The 16,536-nt window shown below is 29.5% G+C and overlaps 1 protein-coding gene across 2 annotated transcripts in view; it reads right to left on the bottom strand.

Annotated features, from left to right (window-relative positions):
• Window positions 1-16,536, bottom strand: part of LOC117177723 (protein croquemort-like) — a 203,469-nt gene that overhangs the window by 126,143 nt on the left and 60,790 nt on the right. The window contains exon 2 of one of the 2 annotated variants that reach the window (XM_033368616.1): window positions 8,615-8,703. The exons of the other annotated variant lie outside the window; for it this stretch is intronic. The gene's annotated coding sequence lies outside the window, so the exon portion shown is untranslated. The remainder of the gene's footprint in view (window positions 1-8,614; window positions 8,704-16,536) is intronic. 2 annotated transcript variants of the gene reach the window in all.

Here is a 16,536-nt window from a genome sequence, read left to right as displayed (position 1 = left end):
GATGTGGACTGTGACTGCACCATATACCTAGTCGGGAGTGGTGCTGACTGAAAACAGATGATTTGGAGCGATTCGCGCGCCATATGTTGGTCATTCTAAGGACTTATTGAACTACCCTCGTAGTATACAATACTTTCAGAGTGGTGTAAATTGTATGTTTATTGTTTTTGTCACGAACGCTTCGAATACCCGTCGCACGCAAAATGTTGGTAAAAGTAACTTGATATTTTCATAAACATACTACCTACCTCTTCCATGGCGAATAATTTTTTATTCCACAAATATTTCACAAAATCATATCATTGGGAAAAACTATTCCACTATTCTACTAATCTACCACCACGGGGCTGCGCCCTGAAATTTGGAGAAGTTAACTGAATAAGTTACCAATCTTTACCGTGAATGCTAGAATTTATCTATAATTTACGAGAAATAATGACAAAATTCATTTTTACTGTTTTTTATTTTTGTTGTTTAATAACGTTTATATTTAATGAACTTCAACCTAAATAGTAATAAATATTAGGAATTAAAATTATTTTCTGGTTGTATATAAAGTAAACTCCATATTTTCAGAATAGAATTTGATTGATTCTATACATGCTTTCAAACATTAATTAACTTGATTGAATTCGAGTTTAAAGCACGTTTTAGGTAAACTTGCATTTCTTAAAAACTGGAATTTTTCGAATTGACAAAACTACTGCAGTCCCGCTATAGTGGCCGTCTCGGGTGTACCGTACATGATCTTCGTACTATCTCAGGACTCTCCAAATCATAAATAATCAGGGTCGTGTGAACCATTTCTGTTGGAGTTTCGTCTACAAAAAATTTGCTGTTTGTTTTTATTTCTGTATATTTTACTCCTATGTTATTTCTATAGGAACATTTTCTTTGTCACTGAAAGCACATGTTACATATTTATAAATTAACGATTTGCATTAAGATGTTTATTCTCCATCAAACTGATCAACAAATACGACGTATTTTGAAATTCACATTCATTCACATTTTAACATACAGATGGCGCCGCAACGTGAGCAGTAACGAAAGAAACGTTACCGGTAATGACGGTGATAACCATTTGGATTGAAGGAAATTTCCAATTAAAACATTTTTACATTTATAACTTTGAAAAACATGGCTATTTTAATAAATCCCGCAAATAAAAGTCGATTAGTAATTTATATTACGGTTTCATATATTTTCCACTAATTCTAAAATTATTTCTTATAATTTTCATTCTATATATTGTCTATATATAGTTCTTTAATATTATTTAGCTTTTATTTTTATTTTTGTTGTCTGCAATTTCTACGTATTTTTTAAAGATTATTCGTCTAATCAAGTTATCGCATGTTTGTTCCAATTTCTCAATTATTATACATATTTTCTAACGTTTTATAAAAATATAATTATGATTCCAAGTGATAGGAAAATTGTTATAAAATGCTGAAATCTGAAAATACCGAATTAAAAAATTGTAGAATAATGAAATTCCAGACAGTTTACAATATTATCGAATTCGAAAATTCCCGAATAATAAAATTCCAGGCCGAAGGCTGTTCAATTATAAAATATACAAACTAGAAAACTTCCAAATTGCAGAAATTGAGAAAACAGTTTTGTAATCAGTATTATTTATCTATTAAAAATACAATAATAAAATATTTTTATTATAGAAATTTCTTTTAATGTTTATTTTTTTATAATATTGTTTTAATTTAAAATAACAATAATTGTATAAAAATATGATACGAAAATAAACTTAAACACACGTGAGCTTCAAATGAAACAAACTTTGCAGGATTCAATTCAGACTGATTTAACGCGACTTTTATTTTTTTCAATTAATAATTTTATTTTTGAGGGCGTTTTCTATAATGTACAAAAATACGATGAACATTTTCAAAGAACTTTTTTTTTCCAAAAATACAGTTGTTCAATTATTGTTATTTTAAATTCAAACAATATTTTTTAGAAAGTTTAAACATTAAAAAGTTTTTTTCTGGAGTATAAATATTTTATTATTCTATTAAAAAAAATATTTTTTAACAAACTGTTTGTTTAATTGTTTAAATTAGGGAGTTGTCTAGCCCGGATATTGTATAATTCGGAAATTTTCTGTCGGGAATTCTCAAATTCGGCAAGATTATAAATTGTCGAGAATTTTCCAATTCCAGACTTTTATATTTCGACAATGTTATAATTTCAGAATTATTACAGTGATGTGGGGATTTTATTTTTCAGAAAAAGCGACTTGAATATCCCGAAAAATAAAATTCCTGACACTGTAAAATTCGTGAATTGCAAAATAACCAAATAATAAAATTCCCAAAATTATGAAAGTCCCGAAATATAAAAGTCGAATTGAAAAATTCACGAAAAATAAAATAAATAAAATTCCGGACAATAATATATTACCGAATTAAAAAAGTCCCCAAAGAAAATGGCTAAATTATACAATACCCGAACTAGAACATTCCTGAATATAAACAATTAAAAAAATTGTTTGTTAAATATTATGTATTTATTGAAAGAACAATAGTCGAATATATATTTCTGGATGAAAAATTTAGTTTAAAAATGTGCATAGTATTTTAAAAAGATACACAAATGTTCTGAAAAATCGAATTTTTTACTAATAAAAATTTTTTTTTTATATAAATCGTTGTTGAATTGAATCCTGCAAAGTTTGTTTCAAAAATGTTACAATGTAGCTACGAAAAACATTTAGGTAGAACATTTCTTTTTCTTTCAAAGCGCACGTGTTTTTTATTGTATTTTTCAATTCAATTTTTATCAAATTATTATTCAGATGCCGGAGATTTCATTTTTTGGGATTTTTCAGTCATCCCTTTCGGGATTGTTTTCAGTGGTCCCATATTTTTATACCTCCTCTTAAAATTATGTAATTTTTCAAGGCTGATTATAGTTATCAACTTTTTCGAAATAAAAAGTCATTTTAATTCTTCCTAGCAAATTTTTTTTTAATATTTCAAAATTCTGGAGATGCTCCAAATTTTTTTCTTTTCTTTAAAACATTCAGAAACCTCCAGCTTTAACTAATTTTTTTCAAATATTGTAAATACCATAAATTAAATCGAAAACTGTGATTTAAACTCCCGAGGATTTACAACCATAAATTTAAAATTAATTATTTTTCGATTTGCGTTTAAATAAGGTTCTCAAAGCACCTACGGCTTTGATAATTACATTCTCATTACGAAACTAGCACTTCGCGCTCGATAACTTGTGTTCCATTGAAAAACTTCATCAAGATAATTTGTAAATCTGATTAAAATTTACTAAAACAACGCTTTAAGACCATGTGATGAGTGGGTCACGTGACCATATTCCTAGCTTACCGCCAATTTTTTAATTTTCCCACTTATATTCGCAAAAACCGCCACATCGAGATTAAAATTTGGGATATTAATCAAGAAGCACTAAGAATAGTGGGTTCTGTCCTAAATTTGTATTAATATGAAAAAAAAATTGTCGTAAATAATTTTTTTTTGCTTTTTTTATAATTATTAAAGTTTAAGACCAGACCCACCTTTCTTAGTGCTTCTTATATATTATCCCAAGTTTTCAACTCGATATGGAGCTTCGTGTGAAAATAAGTTGGGAAATAAGAAAGGTGGCGGTAAGGTAGGAATCTGGTCACGTGACCCACTTGACAAATGGCTTTAAACTTATGGATCTCTTAAAAACCCAAAGTTGCAAATTTTTAAAATTTGGATTAATATTTCTTAACCTATTAAAAATTTTTCTCCTTTTTTTGAAAATTTTCAAACTGTTGAGAAATATATAACTTTTTGAGGTTTTATCGAATTTAAAAATGTCATTAGGATAATTTACAAATCTTTTTGATGTGTACCAGAAAATTTGACAAAAATTTCTATTCAAATTTTGAAAGAGCTCAAACCTTTTGAATTTTTGTCTAATCGAAGAATTTAAGCGACATGGTTTCTAAATATATTTGATTTATAGTGATATTAAATGAATTAAATGAATTAAATTAAATGAATTAAATGAAATTTCCTAATCTTTTAGAAACATATGTTTTTATATTTTTCTGAACATTTTCAAAAATTTTAAAAGTATACAACTATTCTAATTTTCACCTACCCATCTATAAGAAACGTTGACGAAAATTTCTAAGATTTAAAAAAAATTTGAATATTTTGAAAATGATCTAATTTCTTACATTGTGGGCTAATAAAAAATTCGGCTAGAATAGTTTTAAAATATATTTGGTATCTAGTGAAAATTTTTAATGAAATTTTTAGATCTATGAAAAAAATAATTTTTTCTATTTTTTGAAAATTATGAAATTTTTGAAAAATATATATATAACTTTTCTAATTTTCATCAAGATAAAAAATTTTATATAGATAATTTCCAAGTCTTTTACCCACCTATAAGAAACTTTGACAAAAATTAAAAAAAATTTTTTTTTTAATTTAAAATTTTAAAAATGCTCTCAATTTTTTAATTTTGGTTGGAAATATCTGATTAACTAACTTAACCTTTATTTTGGGGACCTTCAGAAGTGTATCAAATGCGGACTGGATAGTACAAATCCTTCAAAAGTTAGCGTGGCTACAACATTCAGGTAAGAACACATTCATACATACATATAGACATACAGTCAGACATACAGATGGACAGACACCGACAAAATTTTATGATTTTCAGATTCTATGCGCGCCAAAACGTAAAGATCCGTTAAAAACCAGAGATCGAAAATTTGGACGTTTACATTACACTATCATCAACGAGAATGAAAAATAAAAAAAATTATAATTGTAACATTCAAAGTTTAAATTTATCACCATGAAATTGTGACCATTTATTTTCAAATTGTTTACTATTGAAAATTGTTCTGTTTTTTTATTTTCTTAATTTCCAAACTAAATAGATTAAAAATGGAATATTTTATACTGAAATAATACTTCGAAATGATTTTGAAATTAAATAAAGGCGTTCATTTAAAAAGCTATTAATTCGAACGTTTACACTTGTGTCAATACTAAGGATTTCGAATTAAATTAGTTCAAATTTTAACGTTAAAATATGTAAGTCATATCATTTTGAACAGATCTGGAATCATATTGTGAAATCAATCACTGTTAAATTTTTAATACTCGAACTGCAGTTCAATTTTCAAATTTACTTTAATGTCCCGATTTTTCCCGGTCGCGTGTCTAGCTCAATATTTAGAACAAGTTTCATTTTTTTTAAATAATAATTTTTTCGATTCTAACTTACGGGACAATCATTTTATTCCTTGAAAGATTTTCTACAAATCTTGTTGATAATTTTTACATTCTCACCTAAAATGAGACGGTATTAGTTTTTTGTGAAAAATTACTTTTCCGGATTTCGTCAAATTTTGACGTTTTGAGGCCTTTTGAGTCAGAAAAACAAGTTTTTACGTCGCGGTCTGTTTATTTGTCCGGCGTCGTTGTTTTTGTCTGTATACCGGATAACTTTCGAAAGAATAGACGGATTGGGTTCTGCTCGAACACACAGATTTTTTATTTTAAGAATTGTATGGAAAATTTGTACTATTTTTAGTTTTATAACAAATAGTTTTCTTCAATTACATTGTTACAATACAAGTATTTCGAAGAAAGTTTTTAAAAATCTTCCGAGGAATAAAATTAGTATTTATAGGTCGACAAAGGTTTGTTCTCTTTACCAAATTTGGCTTTCGTCTACATTTTTCTAGTTGTTTTTACTACAGTAGAATTTACGTTTGTAACTTGGGCGAAGAAATCTGTTCTATTCTTTGACAAATATTCTTTATAAATCAATATTTTGCACAGAAAATTACCCAGAGTAACTTTCAATTATAATTTTATAAACGGGAAAAAACCACATTTTAAATGTTTTAAAATAATGATTCAAGTATTAAAAGACGTTTACTTCAAATCCTGCAATTTTATACGATTTTAATTTGTAACTAAATAATTTGAAATATTTCAATCTAAAATAATCGAACACTTTCGTTCAAAAATTCTGATTACATATTTAAATAGCTTTAAATTTGAAAGTATTTAATATACTGAAGACTACAAACTTAAAAAGTCTTAACTATTAAGGCTTTAAATATTTTTGAATTTGCTGTTCTGGAAACTAAATAGCACTTATTCTTTTATTAAGAAAACACAACCAAAATTTAAAAAAAAGTTTTCAAAAGAGTTTTAAAATCCTTAAACAAGGTCGTAGATTTTAATAGTTCAATATATACGACAGAACCTCTATAAATTTGAAATTAGTCTACTTTTTCATGTTTGAGCTACAATTAGTCAATTTTAGAAGTTATAAATTACAATCGTGCAAAATAAATAAAATGTCTTAATTAATTTATATGTAAAACAAAAAACCTTTGTATACTTCAATCTATAAACGCAGCTGAAAATATTCAAATTAAAATGCGTTGAGTTCAAGGTATATTTCAAAAAGAAAACTGAAAGCAGAGGATCGACTTTCAAATGAAGCGAACGAATATGACTCGCTGGATTGCAAATGACCATGGAAAATGGTATATTTTCAGATCTGAACAAATTAAGTGATACATACATGTCAAACTTTTCTAACCTCTAAAAATTTTTCTACTGCTTTACCGTCAGATTTTACGAAGAATGAGAAAACAAAAATTCAACTTCGTAGTACGGTGAGGGCAGCACCTCGATAGGGCAGAAAATGTGATGTCCTATATATATAGTTCCCCCACTCTGACCCCCCGTACCGCATCTACGTTTATAATATCTTTGGTTTTACCAGGGGGGTGACACGATTTTCGCTTTTGCATTAGAGGCGTCAGTCAGTTTTGTGAAGAGCGACGAGTCTTGAAACATTGGCGCCACTGCTGGGACTTTCGGTCTGCCCGTTGTCTGTTATTATTTTGCACGTAAGAACTTGTGAAATGTCATAACTCCATCGTCTTTCTGGCGTATTTGATGCATTTACAAATAAATATGTAGTCAAAACGGTGCTAAAAAGGATTGCATTGTTAAAACTGGACACATAGTGTGTGCAGATAAATTTTTAAAGGATCAAATCAGTTGGAAAAAGGAAGTTTTAGCTCCTCATGGAACGGTTATTGCGGTAAGTATTACGATTTGTTTACACTGACGTCTTTTAACCTAAAATAATCGATTAGGTCTGACGTTTTCATGAAAAGATTGATTTTCATATTTTAATATATTCTTCTTGTTACTGAACTTTTAGATTATTGTTGTAGTGTGTAAAATTATAGTTCCAATAGTTTTTGAAATTTAAAAAATATTTCAAGACCCTTACTATCTGTAAGAAAAATGTAAAAGTAGCATTAATTACAGTGTTGAATTATCGCTAAGTTTCAACATTTATGTACAATTGCACTCATGTATTAATAAATTTAAGTATTAAAGAAAAGAAAAATTGTAACAATTATTTTTTGCAGTCAGAATGGTATAATAATCCTAAATAAAAACCAAGGGTTTCGAAATCTCAATTTCCAAACTGCCCCGAGCATTGTTCGAAGGCTTCTAAAAAAAACCCCCGTCGTCTAATAAAGAGCGATTTTTTACAAAGTATTCTGAAATGTCTAATAAAAAAATCAGCCTTCAAACAATGATCAGGGCAGTTTGGAAATTGAGATGGCAAAACCCATAGTTTTAATTTAGGTTTCTTTTACCATTATGAATGCAAGAAAATCATTATTTTACAATCATTAAATAGTTTAATACTTGCATTTATAAATAAATTAATGTAATTGTAAATAAATATCGAAACTCTGCGATAATTAAAAACTGTTATTAATGTTACTTTTACATTTTTCCTAAAGATAGTATGGGTCTTTCAATATTTTTAAAACTTCGAAAGCAATATTAAAATCATCATTCTACATACAATCGAAATAATCTAGAAGTTCGGCAACAACAAGAATATCTCAAAATTTAAAAATGAATGTATACATGAAACCGTCAGAGCCATTCGGTTATTTTAGGTTAAAGGACATCGGTGTAAACAAATCGTAATATTTAACGCCATAACCGTTCAATCAGGAGCTAAAATCATTTTAATCACGGTTAATTACTTGCTGCTCATGGTCAAACTCATTTTTTGGAACGGAGGAAAACACTTTTTACTCCGTTTGAACGGATTGACTCGTACCCTGCTCTACAGTTCGGACCCATACATCGATGTCTTTAGTCTTTATTTAATTCATATCTCCATATTTTAATCCAATTTTCAAATAAATATATGACTAAATGTACAGTAAGCTTAATAGCTTTCATAATGATAATCTTTTCACTGTCTTGGCGATTAATACAATATACTAAATATTAAAAATTATAATTATTATAATTTTTGTGTGTATTTTATAATGTAATAATATACTAGAACCATTCAAGTAATTAAAAATAGAAACACTATTAATTATATCAAAATTTTATCCAGTGTTTTTAAGGTCTATTTTTTAATCCTCGATATTTTTTATATTCTAGAAACAGTTAATCTTGGCTTAATTCAACCTCAAAGTTTTAAAAATATCTACCAATGTTCGAAATATTACAAAAACTGAGAAAAATACTACATCTTCCATGTTTCTTACCAGCTGTCATTCAAATGTAGGGCGCGGGGCTAGTGTTTCATCTTCTGCCGTCCTTCACAAAACTGGCCCAGTTCATTCATCGAGTGAACCTGGAAAAGGGGCGTGGTTTACGAAAGTGAACTGCGAAAACTTTGAACGGTTGCGTATGAAAGAATTTGGCGCGAATCATGCCGCGAATACAAAGATTGCCAGGTTATGTTTATATTTAACAACATACAATGGAGAGCCAGCGGACCAAAATAATTGTTGCTGTGGTTGCATCAAACCAGTTATTGTTGCAAACGATTATGTTTGCAACTATGTTGGAAAGTGGTGATGCGGATAGTGATAAAGAGGTGGAAAGTGATGGAATTTTAATGGAATTTTCCATGAAAGTCCGATGTCCGAGAGAAACTCCTATTAGAACAATTGGATTTTCTGAAAGAATTGTTCTGCAATTTAACGCAAAACAATTTAAGGAACATTTTAGAATGAACCCGAATGCACCCAGTGGACACCGGGACGTCCTAAAGACGTTCTTAGAATGTACCTCTATGTTATGTGATTTGACGTCTTCAAGACATCCTTTGGGTCTTTTCATGTCTTTAAAAGGTCCTCAGGACGTCCTTAAGACGTCCGCCGAAAGACGTATATAGGAAAAGTTGAGGACTTGTGTGCCCACTGGGCGGTTGATAACTTGAAAAACTTGGTAGGAGAGCAGTTATCACGTAATTGCAAAATTCCGGCTCGAAAACAACTGCTGTCGATAATATAGTTATTGGCAACGCTTGACTGGTTTCAAACTTTTGTTTGAAAATTTTTCGCTTAGTGTCGAATAAATGTGGATAAAACGAAAGTAAAAATTTTTAAGACCTGTATTCTGCTATTTTTCATTTGTTAAGAAGATTCAAGAATCACGAAAAATCACATATTAGATGTTTTTCAGTGGTTATTTAGATAACTTATTTATTAGGGCTTAAAATTTCAACAGATTTATATTAATTGTAAAACCGAAATAGGTAAAATTTTTATTTGACTAAAAATGTCATATGGGGCGAGATGAGCCACTGTTTTGGGGCGGAATGAGCCACCTCTTATTGTGCATTAACCTAACCTCTTAGTGTAGCAGTCAGTAGGTTAGGATGTAATGTTTTATATGCTATCATTTTATATATTTTATTAAATGTTTTGAAATATTTTTGGAATGACAGAAAAAATATGAAAAGTAAAATTCACGATGAAAAAAATTTCAGAAATTATAAAATTGTTGAAAGATAAAAATTCCGAATTTTAAAATTCCCGACAGTTTACAATATTACCGAATTAAAAATTTCCGACATAAAATTCTAGAATTACACAATAACTAAATTAGAAAATTCCAGCATTTAAACAATAAATCAAACCATTTTTTTCAATAAATATTTATTAATTAAAAATCCAATAATCAAATATTTTGATCATAGAACATTTTTTTAATGTTTGAAATTTATTAATTTATTGGTTGAATTAAAAATAACAATAATTTTATAAAAATGATTTAATAAAAAATATATTTAAAAACATGTCTGCTTCGAACGAAGAAAGCTTTGTAGGATTCAATTCAGCGCTGATTTATCTTGAAGTATCTTTTTTTCAAATAAGTAATTTAATTTTTCAGAACTTTTTTGTCATTTTTAAAAATATTTTGCATTTTTTCAATAAGATGCTTTATGCAGAAATATGTATTTGTTATCAGTTATTTTTATTTCAAATTCGAACAATGATTTAAAATCAACTTGTACATGAAAACATTTTCTTTGACGTAAATATTTAAGTATATTTTATTTTTTGAATACTCATTTAAAAATCATTTTTTAATTGTTTAAATACAAGAATGTACTAGTTCGGATATTTTATAATTCGGCAATTTTTTTCGTCAATTTTAAATTTCGATAATATTTTAAACTGTCGAAAATTTTATTATTTGGGAATTTTTGAAATCGGGATTATTCTATTTCGGCGATCCTATAATTTCGGGAATTTTATCGGCAATTCTTACTAGAGCAAAAAGAAAGGTTGTGCTAGGTGATTCAAACTATGCACAATTTTGTGCAGGACAGAAAAACTTCAAAAAACGAAATGTTAAAAAGAAAACCAAAAACATACAAATTTTATTATTTTTAAAAATTTCGAAAAACTAAAAATTATGCCGAGTTCCGCTTGACATATATAGTCTTTATTACATTTAACGGAATTAAGTGAGGGCAACAGTTCTCATATCCAAACTCAAAATATAAAACTAAAAGAACATAAAAGATCCAAAAATAGTCTAATTTCGAAAAAATAAAACTTGCGCTGGGTTGCGTTCGACAAATGCAGGCTTTATTTCCTCTAACAAAATTACGTGAGATCGACAGTTCTCAGATTAAAACTCAAATTGTAAAACTGAAACAAAATACAAAGCCTAAAAAGAATCAAATTTCGAAAAACCAAAACTTGTGCTGCATAATAACTGCATTTATCGAGCACTATTTTAAAAATAATAAAATTTGTTTGATTCTAGTTTTCTTTTTAACATTTAGGTGTTTGGAGTTTTTCTGTCCTGCACAAAATTGTATATACTTTGAGTCACCTAGTACAACCTTTCTTTTTGCTTTAGTAAGAAAAGCGGATCGAGCAAAAAAAAAAGTTTTTCTAAAATTGTGGGCATAATTTTTTATTTTTCAAAAAAAAGTTTACAGAAAAATTAGCACAAGTCTAACACAATTTAGCATAACTTTCATTTTTTTTTTAAATAAGTTTGCGGATCTAACTTCCCGGACATTTATATTTTAAACTATTTCGCAAAGTTTTCTTTAATGTTTTGAAATATTTTGAAGCATTCTTTTAAAACTATGTTATTTAAAAAAACAAAGAGTCAAAATATAATTTCGAAATCACAAAAATATCAATTCTCTTTTACATATTTTGAAATCCTTTCAAATAATTTAGGCATTTTTTTATGACTTTTAAATGTCATTTTAAAAAGTTTGTTGGTACCATTTTGTGTATTTTATTAAGGCTGTTGGAACGGTGCCCACAAAAATGGCGAAATCCATGAGACACTCAAAACTTACTAGCGGTCAATGATAATTCGGTTTTGAGCTTTTAAAAATGCACTCAAAATATTTCCACGTCACCGAAAGGGGTTCCATGGTAGTGGGATATGCGCTTGCTGTCTGATTTTCTTAAACAAATCGGGTAAAAGCTAAAAAATGAGAGTAAAGTGGTTAAGAAGAATATACGAATGGAGACCAAAGCAACTGACAGCTGTTTGGCGCTGATTGATCAACGTTACTTGATCGTACTACCAAGCATGTGTACTGTCGGTAAAGCTGCTGCTCTTGGCGGGAATTTTAAATTAGAATAAAAATGCAATTTATGTTCTTTATATTGTAATTGTTTTTTGTCATGTCTTACTTGGTATCGCAATAGGAAAACTGTGAAAAGTGATAATAGGATGCCGCCGTAAACTCGCTGATAATAATTGATAATAATTTTTCAAGTTAAAGAATGTATTATTTATTGATTTATTTATATATATTGTTGTGTTGTAACGTGGTAAACACGTACGGAAATAGCGCATTACGTAGAATCGTATGAGTAAGGTAAGTATTATACAGCCTATTCTCGCTTTACAGAACACTAATGTTAATCGCATACATTTCTTACGGAAAATAAGAATAGCTGCAGATTTTTGCAGAAATTTAAAAACGTTCGTCGTTTCAATATCCAGATATATAATAGAAATTATTGTACACAGCAGATGTCGAATTTAGAACACATTTTTGCAGGCAAAATTTTCAAAAAATTAGGAAATAACTACATAACCGGCGCTCACTTTTTACAAACTATTTTCTACGCCCTGATTCGCGAAGCTTCATTATTTACACTTCGCGCGCAACATACTACTTGAGCTATTATGGATGCGCTTGAAGTCACCTTCAGCTGCAAAAAAAAGTATTTTAAAAAGGAACCGAATTGGGACCCAATGGAGTCTTCACGGGTACTTTGTAGAGGCTCCATTCGGAGGAAGAAATTTCTTTCCAAGACGTTATTGATACTTGGAAAGCTGATTCTGCTAATGAACTTTCGAATAAGCTTGGGCCTATCTCAAGGGAACACTTCTTTCCGAACAATCTTCAGAAACAGAATGTCAGAAATTCCTTCTAACTAGTGAGTGGAACACTTACAGCAGCCATGACAATGGCCAAAAAAATTCAATGTGACAGGAATCAAAAAATCCAAAACAATTACTAAGTCGATATGGTTTGTGAGGAAGATAACTGTCGTAGTAGACGTCTGTAATAGCAGCAATGTTTACGACAAAAATCTCATGAAATGCCCTCTGTCTCATGAAAATCCTGGATACATTGAAGTTCTAGAAGACTGTCTGACATGGGAACCTACCATTCACGTGAAAAATAAATCAGGAAAATTGAATAGGTTACCTTATTTCCAAGAGCTTCAAGGATCTGTGCGAGGTTTACTGATTCTCTACCAGTATATGGTTTATACCTACTCTTCCCTTCAGTTGTGCACAGTTATTACCAACACGGATTTCGTCGAGCAATTATTTTCCAGATTACGAGGGCGCAATGGATTTAATTCTTTCCCTACATGTTGGATGATTCGTTTGACCTTTCGGATCTTGGTTTCTGTGAAGGACATTGTAACTTCAAGCAGAGGTAAATCCAGTCCTGAGGATAAATCATACTTATCACCGATATCACCAGTAACACTTTAAGATCAATTGAATAACCTCATTGCTCCTGAAAAAGTGAACGACGAGAGAACGATGCATGTCTTTGAAATTGATACACTCGATAACGCAGATGATGTTTTGGAATCGGATGAAATTGAGTATGATGTTTCGGAACTCGATGAAACACATGGAACTCGTGAAGACGACGATCAGCATGCAAACGAAACCGTAAATGCAGACGGCAGTAATAAAGACACAGCCTTCGCTTGGATAAGTACAACCGTTGAAGGACATTCTGTAACATTCTTTGCAGGTTGGAGCGCCTACAAAGTTGTCAAGGATTATAAGTGTGATGACTGCCTCTCTGAGATGCAAAGATCTCCTGATGCAGATCAAGGGGACATAAATGACAGTTATATTAATTTTCGAGAGTACAAAACCCAAAAAGCTGGCAACTGATTCTGTTGAGAAGGCCTACAGATCAATTTCGTGACATCGCAACAATCAACTTGCAAAAATTTGTCACGAAATTTTAGCCACGCATGCAGAAGGAAAGAATACGAGAAAATATATTAAAGGATGCTATAGCAGATGTAAGCAAGGTGTACCCAGATTGGTATGATTAAAATGACCCTTGCTATTAGCACATGCTGTATGCAACGTACATGTTGTTTACAGCTAAGTTGCACAGAACCTGCACTTTTGAGAACAGGTCAGCAAAAGAGGCAAAGCTATCTAAGCGTCGTGAAACAGCTAAAAAAAAGAAAAAATACTGCTTTAAAAGATGCTGGCCTAAAGGCTTTAAAGCTAAATTTTGAAGAGGAAGTAGATGCAGAACCGAAGGATCTAAAGAACTGCAGATTTTCTCGAAAACTTTGGATTATGAACCATACTTAGAAAGTAATTAATGTAAACGACAAGCCCAATTGTTGTTATAATAAAATTATTTTATCTCTAAAAGTGAGTTTAATTTAATCCGATTGTTTTAGGTCGAAAAGCCTAATGCAAAGTTCTATTTGTATTAGGTTGAAATGCCTAATGCGAAACAAAATGTGTCTTACTTTGTAATATAGAACACAATATTCTGCTCTTTATAAGCAAACCATTTTATATGTTACAGATTTTCTGCTACACACAAAGTTGTTTTGTCATAAACAGCAGGGTGGACGATTCCTACGTATAGGAATAATACGTGGGGAACTGCTTTTAAAAAAAGCGTCGTAACTCTACCTCCTGGGTGGCGTGGAAATGGGTTAACTTTCGTGTCAGTGTTTAAGCTTTATTTGTTAAAATAATTTAGCATCATTAAAAATCATTCCTTATGGAATAAAATAAGCCGTAAATATTTTCAGAATTAAAAAAAGATGTGTATAAGTCGACCAAGTTTCATTTCCTTTGCAACACTTGGATTGCATCTTACTTTTTCCAGTTGTTTTGTACTAATTTATAATTTAAGTTTGCATCTTTGGGACAAGAAATTCGTTCTATAGTTTGACAAATACTTTGAATGAAACAATATTTTAGAAAGAAAAGTACCTACTCCTTAAATTATTATTTTATAAACATAGATAAATCAGATTTCAATGTTTTCTATGAAAAATATAATCCATGAGTGGCAGAATGAAATCAGAAACAATAATAGAGGCAATTTATTTAAGAACTAACATTTTGAACAAAATTGACCTTAAGGGAACATTAAATATGTATGTTTTTAATTTGAACAAAAATCAGGTGTTGTTTTCTCTCGGAAAAAAATAATCTGTGAAGATGCCAAATTATTAAAAAAAGAAATAGCACTTGAAAAAGCACCCTTTTAAAGAGTTTTTGAAACAAAACATTTCTTCAGTTCTTTCAAGCAATCCTGATTTTCATTCGCCCTTTTTTCAAATTTATCTGAAGTTATGCGATTTCAGTCGTTCTAAAATAATGATTCAAGTATTAAAAGACTTTCATTTCTTATCTTCCAACTTTAAACGTTTTCAATGTGGAACTATAAATTTGAAAGGTTTGAATTTCAAATTATCGAATACTTTTATTGTAAAATTCTTGCATAACTAAATAGCTTAAAAATGTTAATTAAATGTTAATTATTCAATACACTGAATAGTAAAAATATAAAATGTCTTAACTATTAAGGCTTGAAATATTTTCAAAATTGAGTTTAGCCCTTTATGGAACATCGTAACATCAACAAAAAATCTTTTTTTAATTGCTAAATAGTTGTTTCCTTTATCACGAAATCACATACAAAACATCAGATTTTATAAATGTGTTTCCTTTCACTTTTTTCTACTCCAAAATAGTTATTAGGTGGAAGAAAGTTGTTTCTTATACACAAAAAGTGTTTCAAACAGTTTTTAAACAAGTGTAAAAAAGTTCAGAGGTTTCAATTGTTCTATATATAATAGAAACGCTATAAATAGGAAATTAGATTCAACTTTTTCATATTTGACCTAAAACTATTCAATTTTAAAGGTTATAAATTACTAATGTGAAACATAAGCAAAATATTCTTACTAACTTTTATTTGAAACAGGTTGGCGCTAGAACGGGAATTGAACGGGAATTTTGTGAGGCTGGGAAAAATAGGCGAATGGCAGTAAATTAATTTTTTGACCGGGAAAGTTATAAATTTATAGAAAAAAATTGGTCCAAGTTTGAATTTAACAGTTTTTCAAATAATTGCTTCAATTTCTTTTCTTCCTATTATATCATTCAGTTTATAGTACGTAATTAGAAAATCTTTCACTTAAGAATTTTCCGTTTAAGTTTTAATATTTAAGCGTACATTTTTCATTTCAAATTTTAGAATGCAGTTTTGGAGACTTAAAAAATAAAAATTAAAAGCGTTTCAACTTTATAATTTTAGATAGAAATCTTTTTTAGTTTATCAACTGTGAATATAAACTATATATTTTTTAAATTGTAGTGGACACCAAGGATTCGCAAGTGAATCATAATTGATTTTACAACACGATTCAGAATTTGCTTAAAATTGAAGAATTTTCCAATTTTAACGTTAAAAATTAAAGTGTTTCAATTGGAAAGTCTTAGCAGTTAAACAAATGGAAACTCGCGATCGAGACTTTCTAACCCATTTTCAATTTAACATAACTTCAAAAAAAATATATATATAATTAAAAATTTGTCATAAGGACAACCGCAGGATTTCGCCGGGAGCGGGTGCTAATCTGAAAAATTGCACCCGCTTCCAGCGAAA

This window comes from Belonocnema kinseyi, chromosome 8 (genome assembly GCF_010883055.1).
Source record: "Belonocnema kinseyi isolate 2016_QV_RU_SX_M_011 chromosome 8, B_treatae_v1, whole genome shotgun sequence".
Taxonomy (NCBI): Eukaryota; Metazoa; Arthropoda; class Insecta; order Hymenoptera; family Cynipidae; genus Belonocnema; species Belonocnema kinseyi.
This window is presented reverse-complemented; position numbering and strand designations above follow the sequence as displayed.